Here is a 24,912-nt window from a genome sequence, read left to right on the forward strand (position 1 = left end):
ACCCACCCCCACTCATCAACACACCTTTATACATGCAGTCCCACTGATCTGCACATCTTTATACACCCCCCACTCATCTGCGCACCTTCATACATGCACCCCCACACTCCCTGACATACACCCCCACTCTCTTGCATGCACCCGTACAAACACCCCTACTCACATGTATCCAAATACACACACCTACTCACTCGCACCCCAAACACGCCCTCTCCCCTCTGCTTCCATTCAGGCAGACACACCCTCCATGACTACATACATACACTCATGCACACCTATTCCGCTACACATACACATACATGCACACACCACACGCATGCACACAATGCACACACCCCTCCCCTCCCTTTCAGACGGTCCACCTACCTGTCTAGGCAAGATGGTTGTCCCAGAGGGGATGGGTGTTGGCGTTTCCACCGCCAGTGCCGCCCCGCCGTGCAGGAACCGCTGTGCCGTATTAAGTCTCATAATACTGTAGGCGGAGTCCTTTTGGTGTGGTGTGCTGGCGTGGAACTGCCTCTCATCCACCGTCAGTCAGGCCAACGGTGTCGGATATCCACCCTAAAATGGGCAGAAATCCTTGGGTGAGTCCTAATACGGCAGCCTTTAGACCACCAACAATGGCAGTCTTTGATCACCCGCGATGACGGCGGTCTTTCCAAAAGACCAGCAAAGTCGTAATGAGGGCCTAAGTCATGTAACTGATCAATGGTAAAATTGATCTCTAATAGGCAGATATTGCCATTTATGCTAACTGAATTTAAAAATTATTTCCCAGCTTTAATGTTATGCCCCTATGCATGGTTTTACGAAGGAATGTAATATTTGTAATGTTGGTGCAGCTGTGAAATTATGACTTTTGTTTGCGACAATTAAAACATGTATTAGCCTAGTAACATTGTCTGGGCATTCAATGAAAAATAAAAATCGACTGAAAAAATTCCAAAGTCTAAATTATATTGTTTAGCAGTAAATTATTGTTTTTAGAACAGCTAAATGGACTATCCCCTTACCGATGTTTGGTGGTGTTATTGGCTCAGATAGTGATAAGCTTTCTAGTTTGCACAAAAGGCCTATCTGATGATGCTCGCTACTTTGAACGTTCTTTTACTACTTCAGGTAGTATGACCCTATAACATTTTCCTTATCATAGTGAAAATGGTGCTGGAGCTATTACTTTGCATACTATTTAATATATTTTATTCATGATTTTAACATTATTTGTATAAATTTGATATTTTGCTAAAGAAGCTGTAATTTTGAATGATAAAAATAGTTGTATTAATAATACACCTAGAACGTTTTCCTAATATGTCAGAATCCATTGTTTCAGTATGAAATCCAACTAAATGCCTTTACCACTCCCTATGCCCAGATTTAGACTCCTCCTGTTCCCATTGGATGTTCTGCCTTGTGTTTTGCTCTTAGAACTGAAAAAAGCTAAATCAGAAGAATTCCTCCTGGTACCTCATTTCAAGTCTTAGCTTTCATTTTGTGCGGTAAAAGTTATCTGAACCTTCAGTAAAAAATGGTGAATCCCACAACAGTTGCAAATCACTGAAATTAAGACTTAATAAGTGTAAAGGCATGCAGTTTAAGGCTGTACTAAAATAGTACAGTGAATGAAAATGTAGCCTTACGCTATTTGGTGACTTTACGCAGTTGTGAATCACTAATACAGATACACAAATTGCTATTTGCGATTCGCAAATCTTTTGTAGAAGAGCAAGAATTCACAGGATGTGTACTTAGAACACAGAAACTGCCATAAAGTCTATGCAGGTGGGCACCAAGTGCACCCTATGAAAAGGGAACCGCAGTGCTTCACTTTAATTCAAAATAGTTATGTTACATGCATTAGCTAGAGAAGGTGGATGTGGCTACACTTCATAGCAGAAGGAGCAGCCAGGAGAGAGATGTTAGGCTCACTCTTTGAACAGAAGGAAGATGAGATTTAAAGCAAATACAGTCTCAGCACTACTGTCATTGCACACATTTTAGACCTCATAAATGGACTGGTCTCTTAGTTAAGAGACAAAAATACATGCTGTTAGAAATTTGGGTCTCTAGTTGGCAGAGGTATGCACCCTGTCCATGTAGGGACCACAATCCTAGTCAAGGTAAGTCACAACGCAACTTAAATTATCCTGTGCTCACCCTCCGGTAGCTTGACACAGAGCTGGCAAGCTAAACTTAGAAGGCAATATGTGAAGTAATTGTGCACTAACTCATAGAGTAACATAGTGAAAACATAGCAAAAAGTACTCCACACCAGTTTAGGAAAATACATAATATTTATCTGAATAAAACAAGACAAAAATGACAAAAATCCAATATGAACAATTCAATATATCACTTTTTAGAGGTTTAAGTAGTCTTAAGTCATAGGAATCAATGGATGTATCTATTTAGCACAAAGTACTGTGGGCTGCAGTGCTGATGAGGCATCCGAAAGTGCAGCGATGTGTCAATTTGTCCAGCAGGTGGAGTTGATGCAACAATTCTTTCCACGCAGGCAAGTGAATTAATCTTTTTCCAGGCGCTCAACCTTGTTTTCTTACTGAGGTTCCGGCTTTGATGACAAATTGTCACCCAGGGACGGTGCGTGGAAAATACAAACATGCTGAGATGATGAAACAGGCGCTGTGTCGATTCTGCATGCACTGCATTGATTTTTCTACCACAAGACAGGCGATGCGTTGATTCTGCAGGCATTGCGTTGATTTTTCCAGTGAGGTGGATTTTCTCTCTTAGGGGAAGTCTTTGATGGCTCTGAGACTTCTTAACAGGAGGCAAGCAGACAAGTCCTTGGAGATCACATATGGGGGAAGGAAAATTCCTTCCAGCAGAGATAGGGAGCAGTGGGCAGCAAGGAAACAAGCAGGAGAGCAGTCCTTACAGAAAAGCAAGACAAATGAGTCCTTTGGGCAGCATTGCAGTCCTTCTGACTACGTCCAGTTGTAGGTCTAATGAGTGTCTGATTTGAGGAGCTTACAGATCCAGTATGTATGCCCAAATGTGCCTTTGGAGTGGAGGAGAATTCATTGAAGAGAACCAGTTCCCCTTTCAACCCAGTCCTGTCTACCAGGAGATTTGTGGGGGGTTATCCATCCTTTGTGGGAGGTCAGGCCACTTGCCTTTGAAGTGTAAGTGAAAGCCCCTCCACCCTACCTGCCAAGGAAGACCCATCACTATGCAGATGAATGTAGATGCAGCTGAGTGTCCTGTGTTTATGGTTATCTGGGTGGAATGCACAAGAGTAGCTGTCAACCAGGACAGTCCAGATGTGGGTTAGAGGCAGGCTGTAAGGCACAGAGAGCAGTAAGTGCAGAGAAATGCCTACTTCTAAAAGTGAAATTTCTAAAATAGCTATGGTAAATCCAACTTCACCAGTAAGCAGGATTGCATTCCAACAAACATGACAATTCCACTCCTTTTAGATCACAAATTACCACTTAAAAGTATATAAGGGAATTTCCAATGCTGGTCTATGAAAGGAGCAGGCTTCCCAATAGTGAAAACGGACTTTGGGACTTTTTCACTACCAGGACATGTAAAACTTACAAATACATGTCTTGCCTTTTGATTACCTAGCACCCTGACCTATGGGCCAAGTCACTACAAATCATATGCAGGCCTTGTGCTCCTTACACCTTTTGGTGTCAGGGAACTGTCAGTATATTGTGATTGGCTGAGGCAGTAGGAGTATCTCAGCACTCACTTTCTAGGATATTTAATAATTTTCTTGAATGTAGGTTAACTAGAATCATTTATCACATTGTATTTTATAATACAGCAGGGAAGCTTCAGGACACCAAGGTGGGATTGTTTCATACAGCACACTTCCCACAAGTAAAAACACACATAGTACTACATCCTCCGAAAATTACTGTATAGGAACAGGAAAAATTATTATTGTTAGAAGTATCAGCCTTAGGGTGGTGTGCCCCCAAACATTTTGCCTTACTCCTCCACATTTTTCTGATCTTGTTTTTATTGGTCTTAGGACTCTGTGCACTTTCTCACTGCTAAGCAGTTCTAAAGTGCTTGTGTTCACTCCTTAAAATATGGTAACTTTGGTTTCTCCTCAATCAGCATATGCAATGTACTTGTAAGTCCCTAGTAAAGTTGCACTGCATGTGCCCAGGTTAAATAAAATGCTACTAGTGGGTGAGTAGCGCTGATTGGGCCACCAATACATGTGGCCCTTTAAACATGTCTCAGGCCTGCCATTGCAGCCTGTGTGTGCAGATTGGTACTGCCATGTTGACCTGGCAAAACAATCTGCTTGCAAGGCCCAAACCTTACTTGTTAATATGTACCAGGCACCCCTAGTGTAGGCCCTAAACAACAAGGAGGCAATGTATTTAGAAGTACAACATGTATTTTATGAATTCCGGTAGTGAAAAACTCTTAAACGTATTTGTCACTATTGCAAGGCCTACCTCTCCCATAGGATAACATTGTGGTTCTCTTATTAAATTTAATAAGGATAACTTCACAGTGGGAACAAGTAAACAGTTCATGTTTGGAGTCTGTGGAATTGTACCGAAAAATCCTCTCTTACAGTAAAGACAGATTCCAAATTACAATTTTGAAAATGACACTTTGAGAAACTTGGCAGTTTCCTGCCTTTGCCATTTGGGGCCTCATTTAGATTGTGATGGATGGGTTATTCCTTCACAACTATGGCGAACATCCCATTCGCTAAAATTTAAATCCCATTATTTCCTATGGGATTTAGATTTCAGTGGATGGGATATCTGTCACCGGTGTGAAGGAGTAACCCACATCCCACTTTCTAAATCAGGCCCTTAGTGCCTGCAGCCTGTCTCTGGATCACATGACTAGGTGAAGTTGGCAGTTGGTCTTTGTGTATTCATCCCAGATAGCCACATTCAATAGAGAGATTAGGTGTGCCTGGATGGGTCATCACTGGCAGGATGAGGAGTGAGCACTTACACCTGAATATACTGTGTTCTGTCTTCACAAAAGGGCTGCATACCACCTGTAGTTAGTCTGGAGCCAGGACAGAGGAGACAGGAATCCTGTGTACTTTAAATAGATTGATCTAGAAGCTTCTCCCAGGTCAATGAAGGCTCCCCGTATAATGAACCTCAGACACCAACTCTTCAGTACACTCCTGGGCCTGTGGAAGACTCTGCTAAGAAGAAAGACTGCTTAGCTGCTGAAAGGACTGCTACTCTGATGGACTGCTGACCTGAATGCCTGCAGCTCTGCTGTGCTGACCTACAGCCCTCTTGCCTGGATGAGATAGACTGGTCCTGCAACCTGTACCTAGGACCACCAGTGTGACTCCAAGGATTAGTCTCTTGTACCCAACACCAGGACTCTACAACTGTGAGACCAACCCTTACAAGTGATGCCAACCCGGTTGTGGACCTTTGAAAGTGAGTCTGAAGGTGCTCTGCCAGCCCATCTATGGACCTAGCAGAACCAACGCATCTCCTTTGCTTCACGTCACAACCACAAGCAGAAATGAAGCATAACCTGTGCTATGTAGATTTCCCTGTTGCAAGGACTTTGCATCGTCTCCGCAGCCCGCAGTCTCATCTGAACCGCTGCTGCATGACACATCCCTGACACAAGCCCTCGCATCACAAGACCCTTGTTAATGGCATCCGCAACAACGATGCAGGATTCCACATAGCAATCCCCACAGATTCTTCAGAACTAGTCTGTGTGCCCAGCACCCTCAATGCAGGACTTTTAATTTCAATGATACATAATGCGTCTGTGACCTGTCCTCCCATTGCCTTGTCTTTGCAACGCATCCTAGACGAGGGACATCACAACATTCTGCAGCCAGGATTTAAGGTACTCCTGCTCAGCGGGCCTAACTGGGTCCCTGTAGCCAGCCCGCACCCTATCCCAATTGCCCTGAACTTTGTCCCTGTCTAGCTCGATTAGATATCGATTTGGCACTTTGTGCTTTTTGGTGCCATTTTCACTGTAACCCGTAATCTTGCATACCTCCAGTTCTACTGATTGGATTGTTGTTGTTTTCATTCTGTTTTATTTATTAACAATTACTAGAATTTTCTAAATTGGTGTGGGAGTTTTCTTGTGTAGTGTTATAACATTACTACCGTTTGAAGTGTTGCACAAATACTTTACGCAGTGCAAGTGAGGTAAACCCGACTGCTCTGTGTCAAGCTACCAGAGGTTTGAGAACCTGTTTATTTAGGATTTGCTTGTGACATCACCCTGACAAGGATTGGGGTATCTGCTTGAGTAGGGTATCATCTCCCTGAACCAGTAACCCTATTTCTTAAAATCATTCCATAAATATACAGGTGGTGTGTAATGATGAGTGTGTGTTGCATGCTATCCAGGCAGCACCCGTGATTTTTCCTAGTTTCCTAGGTCCATTTTCACCGACTAGCAACAGGAAAGCTTTAGGATGGGTGTTTTTTTAGTATAATTAATATCAATCTAAATTGTACTTGAAAACTGATGTGAAGCATCCTGAAGCAACCACATATCAATATTTTTGGATACAGAAATTCATAAATCGACCTTGGACAATGACACCATACCTCATTTCACAGTTAGCAAGGGTAAGAAGGCACAAAATAGTAAACAAGCAAACATGGTCTGTGATTGAACGTTCTGATACATGCATAAAAGTGGTGAAGCATTTCAGTATGCATCGGAAACATGTTGTAAAACAGTTGCATGCTGTGCTATGCTGCATCATATATCATCAAGAAAGTGCCTCCTATATACCACCCCTTGTCAACATAACCCAGGTCTGAGTGAAAAGAGAGCAATGGAAAAAGAACACAACAAACTCAAATTAACAACAACTTCTTTTGAGACCAGTTATTTATTGTCAATGTTGATATTTTAAAGATTATTAAATGTGAAGTTACTATTTTTCCGTTCGTTCACTAAAGAAGAATAAATGTTTTAGCACTATATTCAAACTGAAATTATTAAAACACAATGTATAACCAAACATGGTATTTCAACATAAGCAATAAAACGTTTACTGTCTCCTTTTCTGTCTTTCACTACATTCCCTATTTCAGTACACGTTGTAATTGCTGTGCCCAGCAACTCAGAGCTTTGTTTTGTATTTCACCTTAAAGTACTTTGCTCTTGCAGACACAAACTGCTGAGTCTTGATGTGTCTTCACTTTATCTGACAGTACCTCTCTCAGCCCTTGAAGCGAGTGGTTTGCATTCGTCCAACACATTGCCTTTATAAACAGTGCTGCTGAAGCGCCCGAATTCAAGCTGTAGATTAACACATCTACACAATATAAAACCGCCGACCTCCCAAAACCAAAAAGCAAGTGTCTATATTTCTGTACTATGAGGTTCATCAGTGCTTTGCATTGGGCGAGCCTTTGACTTAAGAACATTTACCGTGGGGTCTTATTGATTGCTTAAAACTTGAAGTGCATTCTATAACATTGGATTGGCGCATTCAAACCAACTGTATATATTTGATGCTGAAAAGAAATGTGTTATACTTGAATTTAATATTTACAATTTATTCACTCACAGTCGCAAAGGCTGCTTTTGAACTCTTGATATTTGAAACCTCAGAGAAACCTATATCTCTTTGATGGTTTTTGGCACTGAAGTTTTTGAATCTGATGCCTCCATGTCACCCAGCTTTTATGTTATTTTTGCAGGTGTAGGGCTAATACTGTATGACATCTACAGGTGCAGACGGTTTCTTTTCTGCCTCTATTCGGTGAAATTATAGTATTTACAATGTGTCCTTATCCTATCCTTTATTTCTCATCCATCATGGTCTAATGAGGCTTCAAAGATAACGGACTACTGCCCTGCCTCAGATGAAACCTGCCCGATTTTCATGCTGATAGGCACTCGAATTTGCACGTAAGTCCCAGTGGTGGTAAATACGTCTGTTGTGGCTGACATTGATGCTGCGATTTGGGTTCTTGTTGAAGCAGCATTACTATTCTAGTGGTGGGGGTCAGTAGACGTGGCTGTCACAGTTCTTGAAAACATGGTGAAGAAGGTGACGGCTGGTGTTCCCAGTGCAGTTGATGTAGTGACAACAGATAATGGCGAAGTGGTAGATGTGGTGGTAGATGAGATGCAGATGCATGTGTCACTTCAGTGGCGGTGGTATGACGGTATACCCTTCATCTTGTTGCTGCATGTGTGGGTGGCAGAGCATGACTTGTGAGGGTTGATTCTCTTCTTCCTCTTCTGTCATGCCCCTTGTGAGGATTAAGGTGTACTATATGATATGGCTGGAAGGCCGTATCATGCAGTACTCTCTTAAATACCATCCTGGGTCCAGTCAGGTACATTTACTTTACCTTAACCTGTTTAGTGGCCGATGCCCACACTACCTCCCTGGTATGGGTCACGACCAGTGGGCGACACCAGGGAAGGTGTTAAAAAATCCTCAGATGTATTGCACCCGAGGATTTTTTTTCTTTTTTAAACCCCTGGGCGACACAGAGAAACGTCTGTGTCTCCCTCCACACCCCCACCTGCTCCTTTGTGACGTTAGCATGACGCAAGGCACGCTGATGTCACTGTTTTGTTTTCCCCATAGAGATGGGGAAAACGGCCCCATGCAGCCTTCCCGACATTTGGAAAGGCCTTGTTTGAAAGGGGAGACTCTCCACTTTCAAAGGAGGCCTTTCTGAACAGGATTCCTGGCCCTCGATTGCAACTGCGCTGAGATCGAGGGCCAGGAAACCCCACTAGACACCATGAATTTCACTTGGGGGGGGTCAGCCCCCTCGGCAAACGGGCCACCCTGCCCGCGTGGGCATATTTTTCAAAATAACGGTAGGTGTCCCCTATGCGATAGAGCTAGATCTATATATATATACTTCAACTGACACGTTTCAACTGTAGCTTTTATGCAGCAATAAAAAAGTAAAGTAAGTCTTGTGATTATGTTTCTGCTACAAAAGGATCAGGCTTTTGTCTAGTGGTAGTTTAGGTGCCATAAAGAAGCGCAGAAGGTTTATATGCCTACTGCAAAGAGCAAATCTGTATTTTATGTAAATAGCTAAGTACATTGGAAAAGTCAGCCATTACCTGTGATATAATAGAAATGAAATGTATGTGCAGGGGGCAGCTATGGAGAGATGAAGGGCACTTTTGCTGGGTTGTAGTGAGGGAATCCGAGGAGGAGGACATGGGAGTGGGAGCACCAATAATGATTGTTGGACTGGGAGCTAGAAGTGCTAAAGACTGTGACGATTGGTATGTGACAAGGTGTTTTTTGAGTGTCTTGAAAGAACGTACTGATTGAGGGAAGAAGCAAAGATAAGGTGACCTCTACTGTTGCACGTATCACACACACACCAGCAATTTTGTGACTGTCTACGTAGGCTAGTGTTTTAGAGCGACTTTTTAGCCAGTAGCAGAGATGGCATTTCGTTGGATGACTGCTGCTCACACCCTCACTCGGGTTATAGAGGACAGCTCTGACATAGGATCAGGACTGAGACAGCAGATACTGAGACAGCATCTGAGGGATAGGACAATGGTGCAGACTCTGGGAGTGATTTTTTAGTCGTAGGAGTCCCATTCAATAATTCCTCTTCCAGTAATTATGAGGGAGGTGATGAGGACAGTCCTGCTGTCACTTCGCAAGCATAGTCTGTGCAACGTGACAATAGCGGGTTAGCCAAACCCAAAGAGCAGGTGAATGCGGCGGCAAGCACAGAGAGAGAGTGCTCTCTTGGGAGCACCCCAATTTAGTTCAGACCCAAATTCCACCGCCCAAATCGTATTGTGGAGACATCAAAATTATATATCACAAAACAAACTGGTTTTGTGAGGCAGGCACCTGTGTTTTTGGTCCTGGGATCGGCGGCCATATAGGGAAACATACAAAACCCAGACATTTCTGGAAACTAGACACCCGGGGGAGTCAAAAGAGGTGTGACTTGTGTGGATTCCCCAAAGTTTTCTTACCCAGAATACCCTGCAAAACTGAAATGTTGAATAAAAACTCTATTTTGTCTTGCATTTCTGTCACACAAACTACAGGAATATGCTGGGATCCACAAAATTCCTACCACCCAGTTATTTCTCACCTGTCCTGATAAAAACACGACCCCACTTGAGAGCCTGTACCTAGTGCCTGCTTCAGGAATGGATCACCCCAAGGTTAACAGTTGCCTCATGTAAGGACTAACATTGACCGTTGTGTGATCTATTCCTGTCGCAGGCACTAGGCCTACCCCCACAGGTGAGATACCATTTTTATCAGGAGACTTGGAGGAATGCTGGGCAGAAGGAAATTTGTGGCTCTTCTCAGATTCCAGAACTTTCTGTCACAGAAATGTGAGAAAAAACAGTTTTATTGGCCAGATTTTGAGGTTTGCAAAGGATTCTGGGTAACATAACCTGGTGAGAGCCCCACAAGTCACCCCATCTTGGATTCCCCTAGGTGTATAGTTTTCAAAAATGCACAGATTTGGTAGGTTTCCCTAGGTCCTGGCTGAGCTAGAGGCCAAAATCCACAGCTAGGCACTTTGCAAAAAACAGGTCTGTTTTCTTTGCGAGAATGTGATATGTCCACGTTGTGTTTTTGGGGCATTTCCTGTTGCAGACGCTAGGCCTACCCACACAAGAGAGGTATCATTTTTATTGGGAGACTTGGGGGAGTGCTGGGTGGAAGGAAATTTGTGGCTCCTCTCAGATTCCAGAACTTTCTGTCTCCAAAATGGGAGGAAAAAGTGTTTTTTTTGGTCCAATTTTGAGGTTTGCAAAGGATTCTGGGTAACATAACCTGGTGAAAGCCCCACAAGTCACCCCATCTTGAATTTTCCTAGGTGTCTTTTTTTAAAAAATGCATAGGTTTGGTAGGGTTCCCCAGGTGTCGGCTGAGCTAGAGGCCAACATCTACAGCTAGACACTTAGCAAAAAATGTTTCCTGTCGCGAGCATTAGGCCTACCCACGCAAGTGAGGTACCATTTTTAACGGAAGACTTGTGGGAATACAGAATAGCAAAACAAGTGTTATTGCCCTTTGTCTTTCTCTACACTTTTCCCTTCCAAATGTAAGACAGTGTGTAAAAAAGACGTCTATTTGAGAAATGGCAGGTCATTCACACGCTAGTATGGGCACCCCCGGAATTCAGAGATGTGGAAATAACCACTGCCTCTCAACACCTTATCTTATGCCCATTTTGGAAACACAAAGGTTTTATTGATACCTATTTTTCATTCTTTATATATCAGTAAATTAATTGCTGTATACCCGGTATAGAATGAAAACCCATGCAAGGTGCAGCTCATTTATTAGCTCTGGTTACCTAGGGATCTTGATGAACCTACAAGCCCTATATATCCCCTCAACCAGAAGAGTCCAGCAGACGTAACGGTATATTGCTTTAAAAAATCTGACATTGCAGGAAAAAGTTACAGAGTAAAACGTGGAGAAAAATGGCTGTTTTTCAGCTCAATTTCAATATTCAGTGACCCCTTGCTGAATTCAGAATTATTTCTACTTTTCAGAAATGTTTAGCTTTGCAGGATCCTGCACTGGTTTCAGACCCATTCCTGTCACTAACTGGAAGGAGACTGAAAGCACAAAAAGTAGTAAAAATGGGGTATGTCCCAGTAAAATGCCAAAATTGTGTTGAAAAATGTGGTGTTCTGATTCAATTCTGCCTGTTCCTGAAATCTGGGAAGATGGTGATTTTAGCACTACAAACCCTTTGTTGATTCCATTTTCAGGGAAAAAAAACACAAGCCTTCTTCGGAAGCCCTTTTTTCCCACTTAAAAATAAAATAAAACAAATAGCTTTATTTTGGCTAATTTCTTGGTCTCCTCTAGGGGAACGCACAAACTCTGGGTACCTTTAGAATCCCTAGAATGTTGGAAAAAAAGGACGCAAACTTGATGTGGATAGCTTATGTGGACAAAACATTATGAAGGCCTAAGCGCAAACCACCCCAAATAGCCAAAAAAGGCCTCAGCACTGGTGGGGGGGGGGGACCCCAGCAGCTAAGAGGTTAAGGTCAACTGTGGGTAGCAGTGGTTGTGGCCAGTAAGGCTTCGCAAAGAAACAATGTGTAAAGCGTTTATCAGCATCAAACAATGAAATAAAAAACTCACACAATACAAAAGAAATGAGACACCAACAAAAAAAATAAGGATTGTATTTTTAGGAATTTTTAGAGACCTTGATCATCAAAATGATCCACAAGGTTTTGCAGATGCCAATTTTAGAAGAAATAAATAACTTTTATATCAGCGCAAAAAAGCAATAACCAACAAAACATTTTTGCATTTTTTTAAAGTTTGAATCGGTTTGATTGGCAACTTCGGCCTGAGTTGCACAACCAAGCCTGGCTGGACAGAGGTCTAGTCACACAGAAAGGATACTTTGGACACTTACCTGCCTGCCAGAGCATTTTTGAAGTGAGATTCTAACTTTTCAAGAGGATCTCCATAGATCTCAAGAGAATGGTCCAGTTGCGGAGGAATGCAGACAAAAAGATTCTCAAAGGATGCTCCAGTTGTGGTGCGGTCGATGGGAGTGCCTTTGTGGGTGTTTCTCAATCCAAGGGTGAAATGGGGCTAACTTGGCTAAAGAGGTGGGGGTCCCTTGAAGTCCTCTACGTTGCAGTAGCAGGCCAGCCAACTCTGGGCTACTGGTCATTCGTACCATGGTTGGGGCAAAATCATTTAGTGGGGGCTGTTGTCCCTTGGGAATGATGAGTCTGGCAGACATAGGTGCAGATTTTGACTATCTCGGGTGCCTGTCGACTGGTAGTAGCAACACTTCTGTGGTGGCTACTAACTTCTCAGTTTGGGCTCTTTCACCTCTTGGGTCCCTGGAGCTGGTGTTGTGTAGCCATTTTAGTTATAGCTCTCCATGCATGTTGTTTTAACATAGTAGGCCTTCCACTGTGCACTTTCACCTAGATATTTCTTATTCAGCTTTGTTTATTATTATAACAATAGCCATTTTTGCGGTTTTCTTTCTCTCTAACTAGCAGTTTTTGCTTAGGCCAGCACTACGTTCTCAAACAAGACATTCTTGTTCACTCTGTACTTCTTTCTTGCCGGTGAACATGGTAAAGGTTTTGACTCTGGTATTCATAGAAAAACACACATCCTTACATAGGGACGTTTTCTCAGAACATCAGCTGTTTTATTATAAAAACACGTTGCTGATCCTTACACTTTAGAGGGAGATTCCAGCCAGAGGACCACGACTGTATGCTGATTGATGAACGCTTCGCTACAGCTGCTCTTGCAGACTTCAGGCCTTTACTCAGGTATGGGGAGAAGATGTCTTTCCAAGGTACCCTGAAGGGCAGAATTAGAGCTTAACATTTTTGCTCTATTATAGCCTAGATAGGAATTAGTCTATTGACTCTAGTGACAATATGGTAGTGTTATTTCTATGCTTCACTATCCTTGTCAGAATTCTAATTCAGTCTTGCTGTGTCATCCTGGTTATTGCAGTACATGTTTTGCTGTTTAAGATGCAGTCGCTTCATTAAAACCTTACACTGCCCCTGTTTGTCATTGTGTATGTGAGGCTAATGTAACTGAGAGAAACGGATGAGACCTGAGTCACCACGATTTCCTTGAGAAGTCAATTGTGTCATGCGCTTGGCTGCCCAATCATCCCTGCTCTTGGGTAGAGATGAGGTACTGCTAGTTAGCCACAGCAAAACCCAGGATTCGGGTGACAGGTGTCACCTGTAGTTGGTTAAGACTCAGTCTCCCACACCGCAGGCGATTCTGCACTCAAATCGAGTAGTTTCATTAGAATAATGGGAGCCTACGCAACATGGCGCCACCAACGTTTGGTCAAACTCTAATTGTCAGGTCCTCCTGTGTATCTCTGTCTCACTATATACAAAAACACCTCAGTACTACATACGGAGACGTCCGTGATATTGAGGATTTCCTCATCAGCTAAGTAGGCAACACCTATGTGACGCTGGAGGTTGTTCAAATATGAACTCTGAAAGGATAATCCCATTTGATGTGCTTATCTCTGAACAAACTTACCATTCATTATGGCAAATCCGCAACAGGTAGTAATTGCTGTCAATATGGGACCATCCCTTACTGCACATTTACTGGCACATGGCCTAACGGTCTAGGAAGGTCCAGTCACATTTGTTGTTGATGCACATGCAGCTTATAGAACAGAACTCTTTTATTCTTGGGTCACATTTCCAGCAGTTCATAGGAACACAAATACATTTCATCATTAGACACTTGCATACGCACCTGGACAATACAGAGCATATGCATATTTAGAAATACCACTATCTTATCAAGAACATAATAATTGGTTTGATGGCACCCTACCCCACACAATTTTACCCCTTAGGTTAGGTCCTCCAAGTAATGATGGTCCCACCAGGCCTTTGTTGGTCACTTATACGTCTCACCCGGCTGCAGCAAATTTAACAGTAGCTGAAGTCCGTCACTTATGTGCTGAGCTGATGGCAATATACAGACGGCTAGTAGAGATGGTAGTGCAAATGTTAAACACAAACTCAGCACGTGCTGCACCAGCCCAACCACATACAGTAACACCAGCCATTAATCCTGCGACTGTACATTTGATTATGGGTATAGTCCCCATCAAACGACAAGAAATTCCATTTTGGTTAGCTCAAAAAAAAAATGCACTGGAAGCAGTATTTCCCCATATGGGACCTCAGGATAAACACAGAATACTAACAATGTGCTTGCCGTTTGGGATGGTTCCCACAATAGATAACTGTAATATATGGAGTACAGTATTTGCCACGTTCTATACTACCACACACGGTACACCAACACTTGCCAATTTACTGGAAGTTTTGAAACAAATTCAAGATGAATACAGGGCTGCCCCGGCCCTGAATTTAGGGATGCAATTAATGGGCAACTTTGGCACAGTATCCTCAATCATTTTACGTAACCTTAAAGGGAAAGCAGTAGCACTAGCAGTGCGCATGCAGCTCTGGGATGTTCTTCCACAGGATCAAGAAAGCGAGCTGCCAAAGATTATCGCAGAGACCTACTCTAGCATTGGTTGAGATAGTCTGGGGACCAGACCAACAAAACCACAATTCCAAGGTAAATCTAATAAAGATTTTACCAAGCAAGCTCCTGAGAGTAATAAGAAATGCTTGGACAAAAAACAACAGACTCCTTAAAAAAAAGGGGAGAATCTCCACACACGGAGAGCCCACAGAATAGATATAATGTCAGAAACAGAGAAAATATAAAAATGCCTGACAGATATCAATATACTGATAACCACCAATCTTGTTCCTTTCAGGACTCATCGGAAAAAGGCAGTGAGAGAGGTGGGCGGTCAGAGCGGAAAACCGAGTACGTGAAACCGAGATAGGAATCACACCGCTCAACAGAGGTTTCTGTTAAAAAGGAAAAGAAACCTCCTCAACAATAACCCCAATTTAAAAAGAAAAAGGTGGCAGCAGTTGTGGTTCGACATGCCACTCAAGAAGAGGGTTCTCTTGAAGAACAAGGAGTGAGCACTAGCGCTACTAAACAGCGTGACAGAGGTCACAATAGTTCACCAGAATCTTCTAGCGCATCTGGAGGTGAAAGCAACTGATGACTTCCTATAAGTGGAAACTGCAGACATGTGTGTCTCCACGCCTGACAGGGTGTACAAAGTAACGTTACAGTTAGAAGGAGACATTGAACGCACACTAAACACAATCTTTTGGGATTGCGTGGTAAACATATATGATATTTTGTTGCCCCAACAAGATTGGCCACCTGAATTTGTCCATACATGCCCATATGGGGAAGATGTTATTAAACCTTCTATCTCGCCCCTTATTCCTGAGGAACTCGCAGAATCCTACGCCATCGATTGGGCATTGGCGCAGGCACCCACCTTATATTGCAACCACATAGGATGGGACAAAGACTCCCCCTACTATGTAATTCCTTTTAAAAACCAACCCCAACCTCAACTCCAGTATCCTAATAAACATGATGCTAAAGCACCCGTGAGGGAAATCCTCACACAACTGGAGTGCCAGGGCATAATCGTACCCTGAGTCTCACCAATGAATAATCCTTCATTCCCAGTAGCTAAACCGGACCATTCATACAGAATAGTCTTATACTACAGACACTTAAACAGTCATACATGCACATACGCTATATAAAACTCACATAGCACGGCAATCATGAACAACATAGTGTGCAAAAAATATAAAACAACACTGGACATTTCCAATGGTTTCTTCTGCCAAAATATAGCACCTGAAATTAGAGACTTAACAAGTTTCAGCGCACTGTGCTCCCAGAAAAAATTCTGTCATTTATCTCAGGGGTACAAGAACAGTCCAGGCCCGTTCGCGGCTCGTGTGACTTCAATATTGCACAACATTGACCCTGAAGCATTGTCCTGTGTAGATGATATCTATCTCACGGATTATTAATTGCTGCAACATATAAAACGGTTAGCCCGCATTGTTGTGGGATTTGCCGAGTTTGGCTACAAATTCAATTAGAAAAAAAAAAAAATAGCCTTCCTTAAGATCCTGTTTTAGGAATATCGAATGAAGGAAAGAGCCTAGTGCCACAATTCTTGGAAAAATATGAATTGCTACAAATTGACCAGGCACTCAGAGGAGTACAGTCCAGTAAGATCAATGGGAAAATGTATCCCTGGTAATGTAGGTCCAGAAGCGGAGAAGAAAGCACTGATTCCAAGTTGGTTACTTTTCAAAACCATATACGACACTTAGTATTGATTATTGTTTTGCAGCCTTGATAAAGTCACTTGTGTGACGAAACACGTGTTGGCTGTTTTTCTGCAAAAACGAAAACTCACCTATGACAAACGCTGTCTAAGAATTAAAGACTTTGATCAACACCAACTTGGAATCAGTGCTTTCTTCTCCGCTTCTGGACCTACATTACCAGGGATACATTTTCCCATTGATCTTACTGGACTGTACTCCTCTGAGTGCCTGGTCAATTTGTAGCAATTATCATTGTGTATCTGGGTACACAACTTTCAGTGCCCATTGGGTAGTTGGGCACTCGACCAACATGGCACCAGTTTCTCGTATCTTTGACTTTGATGTTCAATACAAACTGTAACGTTACGGAGGTGCGGCACCTTGACCGCCACTACCCTTTTTCACTTGGAAAAATGTGCACAAATTCAAACTCCAAATACCATTTAAAAACTCCAATCTCTATTGGGTTTCCTATATTTTGCCAGAACTTACATTCATGAATATGCATCATGCATAAAACCGTTATATGATTTGATATGTCCTGACTTTTCAAGTAAATGCTGGATAGTCAAACACACACGTATACTCAGAGCTTTGCAAACAGACATGCTTGCAGCACAACACTTACACTCAAGGAACAACAAAACACATTTGGTCATCAGAGTAATTGCTGGTGCCATTGGTTTCACCTATGTAACCTTTAATGAGGGTGAGACAGTCCAGATAGCATACAAATCACATTTGTATTCAGCAGCAGAACAACGCTTTGCTTCCACTGAGAAAATTGTCACTGCTGTACAAATGGCTATCATTAAGGAAAGACCTCTAGCCCAAGGCAAGCGCATTATTGTCGTATCTCCCATTCCGGCCCTTGAGGCTCCTCCCAAAGCCAGAGTTCCAAATGCTAAAGCATTACATCCACGTTGGATACAATGGGCTACATTTTTGACAGCCTCTGATGTAGACTCCATTTTTGACCCAAAATTACAAACTCAAGAATTTTTGCAATATGAACTAGAATACCAAGTTCCAGCAAACACACTGCATATTGATCAGTATCAAAGAGTTGTGTACACCGATGGCTCAGCTTAACCTGCAATTGGCACAAAGCATCAATACTATGCTGCGTGCGCAGTCATAAGCGGAAACATGGAGGATAATGAATTTTGGCCCCAACATACGTTCACGCAAACCCTAGGGGATTGCACAGTACAATTAGAAGAGCTAAAGGCTCTGGTGATGGTACTGGAACATACGGATCCTGCACAGTTCACACTAGTTGTTTGTGATTTGTACTATTGTGTCCAGTCCTTCAATGAAAACCTGCATTACTGGTGCCAGAATGGGTTCAGAGATTCTAAAGGCAACACCATCAAACACAGACTTCTGTTGGGGAAAGTATCGGATCTGAAGGAAATGCTACCAAATGTCCATGTTGTACATACACTTGGACTCCAGTGCATTGGAATACACGTTGCTGGAAATACACTGGCTGATGAAGCCACAACATCAGCAGTAGCTACAGCCACTGTTGCTGCAGGAACCCACTTAGGTGTGAAACCGGATGAGGACATATGGGCTACCGTGAAAGCTACGGCTGAAGGTACGCCCTATCCAAAAGCATTTCCTGCTAAATATTCCTACCGAATGGGAGGCTGCCTAAGCCCTGCGGTTAAGATACCAGGCGTAGGCATTTGAGAAATTCCCAACAAAGACATAAGATCAGAGTTGATTAAAGCAGCACATGAGGGGGTAGCATCTGCCCATGCTGGTGTGGCGGCTACAAAATCATTGTTGCAAACCCGCTATTGGTTGCCAGGTCTGTACAAAGAGGCCAAGTTGTATGTCCTTTGTTGTGAAATCTGCCAACAAATTAAAGATTCCACTGCTAAATGCCCACCGCAGACAACCCTCTTAATTTCAAACAAACCATTACAATGTGTGTACTTGGACCATTGTGGTCCCCTAACACCGGACAGTGCATCCAAATACATTTTAGTTGCTGTTGACTCTTGCTCCAGATTTCTATGGGTGTGCCCACAATGCTCGGCTGATGCTCAGACTGTTATTAAAAATTTGCGAGTCTTTCTCAGCACATATGCAGTTGCGGCTTTCCATTCGGACCAGGGCCCTGCTTTACCTGAAGGGCATTCAGGGATGACATGGCTTCGTTAGGGGTCCAACTCCAGTACTTGTCTCCATTTAATCCAGAGGGAAATAGTGTAGTGGAGCAACTAAACAGTGACATAAAGCAGTCCTTAACAGCCAGAATCTTAGGAACGGGTCATAGTTGGCTTAATCACCTGTATGGAGTCCAGAGACCACTTAACAATCTGCCTAGAAGGTCCCTGGAGGGTCATACTTCATATGAATGCCTGTTCCGAACTCAAATGTATGTTCCAGATCTTGATGGTCCTAGCGTGGAGGCGGCAGCAACAGCCTTTGACATAAATGAATGTGTCACTGTCTTACAGGAATAGCAACAGTTCAATGACGACAACGCTTCTGCCAGTGCTTCCTCCACAGGAACTAAGGATTTACCTGTAATGCCTACGGGCTGGATTCCTAAAGTTGGGGATCTAGTATGTGAAAAGGTTGCTGTGAAAAAGGAGTTTGGTGCTTCTTCCTTCTTATCCTGCACTGGTCCCAGTCTTCAGAAAACACGGTACCAGAATTGTCATTCTACCACTGTTGGCAGGAGCCAAAGAAAACCGCTTTGTATCTATCGACAATGTAGAATTACACCATGTGGCCTATTCTGCACAGCAGACCAAGAGGAACAACCAGTAGTTCCAGAATCCCTCTCACTACTGGTCAAGAAGTTCCTTTACAAGTTGTAAGCAGCAACACTGACACCTCTCCAAGCTTGGGGAGGGTGGAAAATTATCTTGCATTACTTCCACTTACATCTGTTTCAACAAATAATACAGAAATAATTGATTGATTTGACACAACTTCAACACAGACAGATGGCGTCATTTATTCTGAACCACTGTGGGAAACACCCACCGGTTCTCCACCTACAAACACAGCGTCAGCTTTTGCACAAACTGCTTCTGGATACTTTGCCGACATCAACAACACCGTTTTGGACTCCTTCACCTCTTCTACATCTGAACTGTCAAAAACACGTAAGCTGATAAACTGGCTTAAAGCAACTTACTTTATTCTTCCATGGAACTATCTGTGGCTTTCCTTTACTGTACTGGCTTTCCTACTTTGGATTGGGTTGAACTAGTGGATGAGGTCCTAAAACCACTTTTTCCTTTCATAAGGTCCGCAGAGACTTGTCTTTTGTGAACATTTCCGCTATACCAATTCCTGATGGGATTGTTTGGGACAAAGTAACATTTGATATATACGGCCCGACAGAGGTCATTCAAATACCATATGTGTTTAAACTTTCTATGAACAATGTAATAATACCAGGAGTTGTTTCCGATGATTGGGATGTGAAAACAATTGATTCTATGATGACTGAGTTGCAGTATTACACTGTATTTGAAAACGAAGATGTTTACCTATCTAAAGAGAATTATGGTGATATGTTTTGCTATAATTATTATGGGCACCATTTCATCCACAGAGCAAGTACACCAAAGACTGGTTTTCATTACACAAAATGGGAACATTGTCTGACTACACCACGAAGGGAGTTCTAAAACATACTCTGAAAAGTTTGCATATTTTTCCGGGCACAATGTTAAAAATGCTGAGTCATATTATTTTCAATTGCCAGCAATAGAAAATGTACGCATATTATTGACAAATACAAAATGTATTTATTTGGATTCCTTTGTTTCCCGGTTGACTATAGAAGGCTATGAATATTGCCTGAAGTCGATTGACTTAAAAAGTGAGTGGGGAACTAGACATTGGCAAATATGGGAAAGGAAGCTTCATTTAGAGAATGCATGTTACCTGTTCAAATGTTATTTTTAAATGAAACTGTACAACAAACAAGTTGTTTAGGCTTAGCAAAGATTAGGGAGTTGAATGTTCCCTACTATTCCTGCCTCCGCAAAATTTCATAAATGGCAAAAATATATCAATGCAACTGAAGATCAGCTCGATGACTGGGTCCAGAATGGCACGTTTAATGCTTCACTGTCACATTCTGCCGGGTGGTTATTGTGGCCAATATATACCAATGGGTGTCATAAACGTTTTATAAACTCCACATGGGTTTTTAGAATAGAAGGCCAGACCCTCGCTGTATATCATCCGAACATACGGGTATAGTAACAACATACAGTGTAGGGAAATTATGCCAGCAATGGTTGAAAAGTTCCTCACTAGATGCGGTTAGAGAACACCTCAGTCTCCTGTCTAACAACACTGATTTACAGGATTTCCTGTTAGGCCCTAGAAAACAACGCAGAAAGCGTTTCTTATATGAAGTATATAATGAAATTTGTAAGCTTTCCCAACAAGAAGCTGCTGCCCGGTTAAGGCAAATAGACCAAGAAAATTTACAGAAGATTATTACCCTGTCCGACTGGATTTATACTCTAAATAACATCATCTCCTCTCCAATAGATATAGATATAGATATAATACAAAGTGATATGTCTTCTTTACACCATGGACAGAGTCAACTAAGATCCATTATGCAGGTGTGTTGGACACTTCAAACATTGAAGGCAGGTCACGTTCCCTAGCAACACTTTAGCACAATGGACATATTTTCTACATTTAATTTAATGCGACAACAACAACTAATGGCTAAGAAAGAAGCGACTTATGTTATATTAAACATCGAAAAGTTAGAAAAGTTGACTTTTACTGTGGTGCTGAGTGGTTAATACACAGGGTCATTAATCTGCCTATTTCCACACTCAATTCATGTCCTGTTTAAAACACATTCCGGTAGGCAGATATGAAAGGCTGGGAGATAGGTACGGCCATGAGGTGTGGGAGCTGCCCTTCTCATACAAATGTCTGACTGGCATGAAAGAGGTCTTTCTGAGTGGTAGTGAATGCAAAACTTCTGTCAGCCATTCAATGGTTTCTAAACAGCTGTCCTTTCACGGGGCGTCTAATGCGTTTGCAGAGAACTTGGCTTGTTATCTGAAGGAAGTTCTAGTCCCCTTGATTAGACCTGCATTCCAGGTGCTTTCAAACAGCATCTATGTTCTCCACAATAGTGAATACTGTTGTGGGATGCGAGCCGGAATAGTTTATGTTGTTTCGGTCTCTAAGATTGTTACATGCTGCGGGAATGTACTTTTTCCTCCCGCTTGACAGAAAGAGGTAGCTGACATCTGGCCCCATATTGCTACTTCTAATGTGAAATTTGACAAGTTGAGCAGATTTAAAGCTTTGCTGTGTCAAAAACATGTGGCCTTTTCATCTGCAAACAAGACCTACACACTTCAGGTGGCAAGGTCGACAGCAGAGATACAGTCCCTTTTCAGTACCAACTTTCCGAGACACTTTGGTGAACTCGTGGGACAAATATTGAATGCATCCAGTACTACTAGAATCGCAAATTTCTTTAAAGTTGTTAAGTCTGGTTTCGTTCACACCTTCTTCTCCATATTCAGTTTAATACCATCAGCCATCCACTCAATCTTCTCCAGTGTTTTGGGGGGATTTCCAATAACTTTGGCTATAATAGTTGGCATCTTGCTGTTGCTACTTTTCATGCGCAATTGCTGCCCCGCCGCAACAAGGAGGAATGACAGCGCTCCCACTAGCGCAGCTGTATTGTGAACGCATGATGCAGTACTTTGGAGCAACACTCCTGAAGCAATTGGAGTGTGACTGGTCCCTGCCATTCAGACCGTTTTTTTATTCTGTGCAGCTCATGTTTCAGTGCCTCTGGTGCTCGTTCGAACATGCATTGAAAATGTGTCTTTCTATGCAGCACTTCCTTTCACTGGATGCTGATCTGTTGATGTTCTTGCTGAGGGTTCATTACCAGACATGCTGCTTATGTGTTGCCCTTCCTGGAGGATGCAGCTTTGAACTCATTCCTGGGCACACCACGGAACACTGCTGCCTTGTCTGAGGCTCAGGCTATGGAACACGACTGCTCCTTGGTCCTTCTCGACGATGCCCTTCAAACTTTATCACCTGTCGAAGTGGAAGATTTCCTGCCCTCCATTGTCCCAGATTTAACTGGCAACTTTCAAAATTACTCTGACTTTTAAAATTCGGCCCTTTTTACGCTACATGTTAACATTTTAAATTGTCCTTTTATATATGCTCTTGTGTCCTTTTAACTTGTCATTATTGACACTGTTTGCACACACATATATCTTAGGTTGTGTTTTAGTAGCTTTTATACATATTGAGGCTTTGAACCACCTTCAACCGACAAGGGGAAGGTGTTGTGTAGCCATTTCAGATATAGCTCCATGCACGTTATTTTAACATAGTAGGCCTGCCATTGTTCACTTTAACCTATATATATTTTATTCAGCTTTGTTCATTATTTTAACAATAGCCACTTTTGCAGTCTTGTTTCTTTTCTCTCTATCTAGCTGTTTTTGCTTAGGCCAGCACTACGTTCTCAAACAAGACATCCTTGTTCACTCTGTGCTTCTTTCAAGGCTGCAGTGAGATAGGTTGCCAGTGAACATGGTAAAAGTTTTTTCTCTGGTATTCATAGAAAAACACACATCCTTACGTAGGGACATTTTCACAGAACATCAGCTGTTTTATTATAAAAACACCTTGCTGTCCCTTACACATTAGAGGGAGATTCCAGCCAGAGGACCACAACTGTATGCTGATTGCAGAACGCTTTGCTACAGCTGCTTATGTAGACTTCGGGCCTTTGCTCAGGTATGGGGAATTATGTCTTCTTAGGGGAACCTGAAGGGCAGAATTAGAGCTTAACATGCTGTGCTCTATTATAGCCTAGGTAGGAATTAGTCTATTGACTCTAGTGACAATATGGTAGTGTTCTTTCTATGCTTCACACTGCTTGTCAGAATACTAATTCTGTCATGCTTTGTCGTCCTGGTTATTGCAGTACATGCTTTGCTATCTAAGATGTAGTCACTTCATTAAAACCTTATTGAAACATATACTGCTCCTGTTTGTCATTGTGTATGTGAGACTAATGTAACTGAGAGAAACGAATGAGACCTGAGTCACCACAATTTCCTTGAGAAGTCAATTGTGTCATGCGCTCGGCTGTCCAATTATCCCTGCTCTTTGGTAGAGATGAGGCACTGCTAGTGAGCCGGAGCAAAACCCGGATTTGGGCAACAGGTGTCACTTGTAGTGGGTTAAGACTCAGTCTCCCACACCGCAGGCGATTCTGCTACTCAAATCGAGTAGTCTCAAATCGAGTAGTCTCATTAGACTAATGAGATCCTACGCGATACTGGGTCCAGGAGATCAGCCAACTGACCCTTAGGGTCACTGCTGTTGTTGACTATCGGGAATCAACTTTTCTCCAATCAGGAGCCATAGGCACAGCCCAAACTTTGCTAGCTTGCAGTGCAATAGGTGCTGTCCTTCTGAGTGAGCATGTAGTCCTTCTTTGGGTCTCTCCCTGAATACAGCATGTTCTGAGGGTCAGGGTGCCATTGGTCCCATATTTATCTCAGTAGAGTTCCCTTGGGGGACCACACAGTCACTAGCCAAAGGACTACTGGGTCCCCTCCTATGTAGTGATGATGTTAAAGTGATTGTTGGCATCTGGCTGTCCCAGAGTGCCACATTCTTGCCCTTTTCAAGATGACATGACCCTTCCTTGGTCATCAAGAGCATGATAGCCTACCCCAGACATGTAGCTCCCTAAGGGCTATACACTCATGGGAAAAACAGTTACGACACTGGCTTTTCCTCTTTGTCCAGGACTCCAATTTGTCTACAGGAAAAAAACGCAGCTTGCTCAGGAGTGTTATCACCATTTGCCCTTCAACAGTGGCTTCCCCTTTCAAGCTCACCTTTTGGACTAACACCCTGGGTGGGCATCCTGGGGGAAGAAGCCAAACCTCACTCTGCAGCAGCTGCCTTTGTTCCTGAACCACAAAGTTATAATATGTTTCCCCAGGAGGTCAGTGCCAGGGCCACTGGAATAGATGGGGCAAAGAGTGTTAACTTTCAAAAAGTTGCTTAACTTCAAAAGTGACATAAACTTCGACTTAAACATCATGTTGTATTTAATATCCAGATTAATTTGATACCATAGGTAGTCCCATTTAGAAGCTATCTAGGTTG

Source organism: Pleurodeles waltl, chromosome 4_1, assembly GCF_031143425.1.
Source record: "Pleurodeles waltl isolate 20211129_DDA chromosome 4_1, aPleWal1.hap1.20221129, whole genome shotgun sequence".
Classification (NCBI taxonomy): Eukaryota; Metazoa; Chordata; class Amphibia; order Caudata; family Salamandridae; genus Pleurodeles; species Pleurodeles waltl.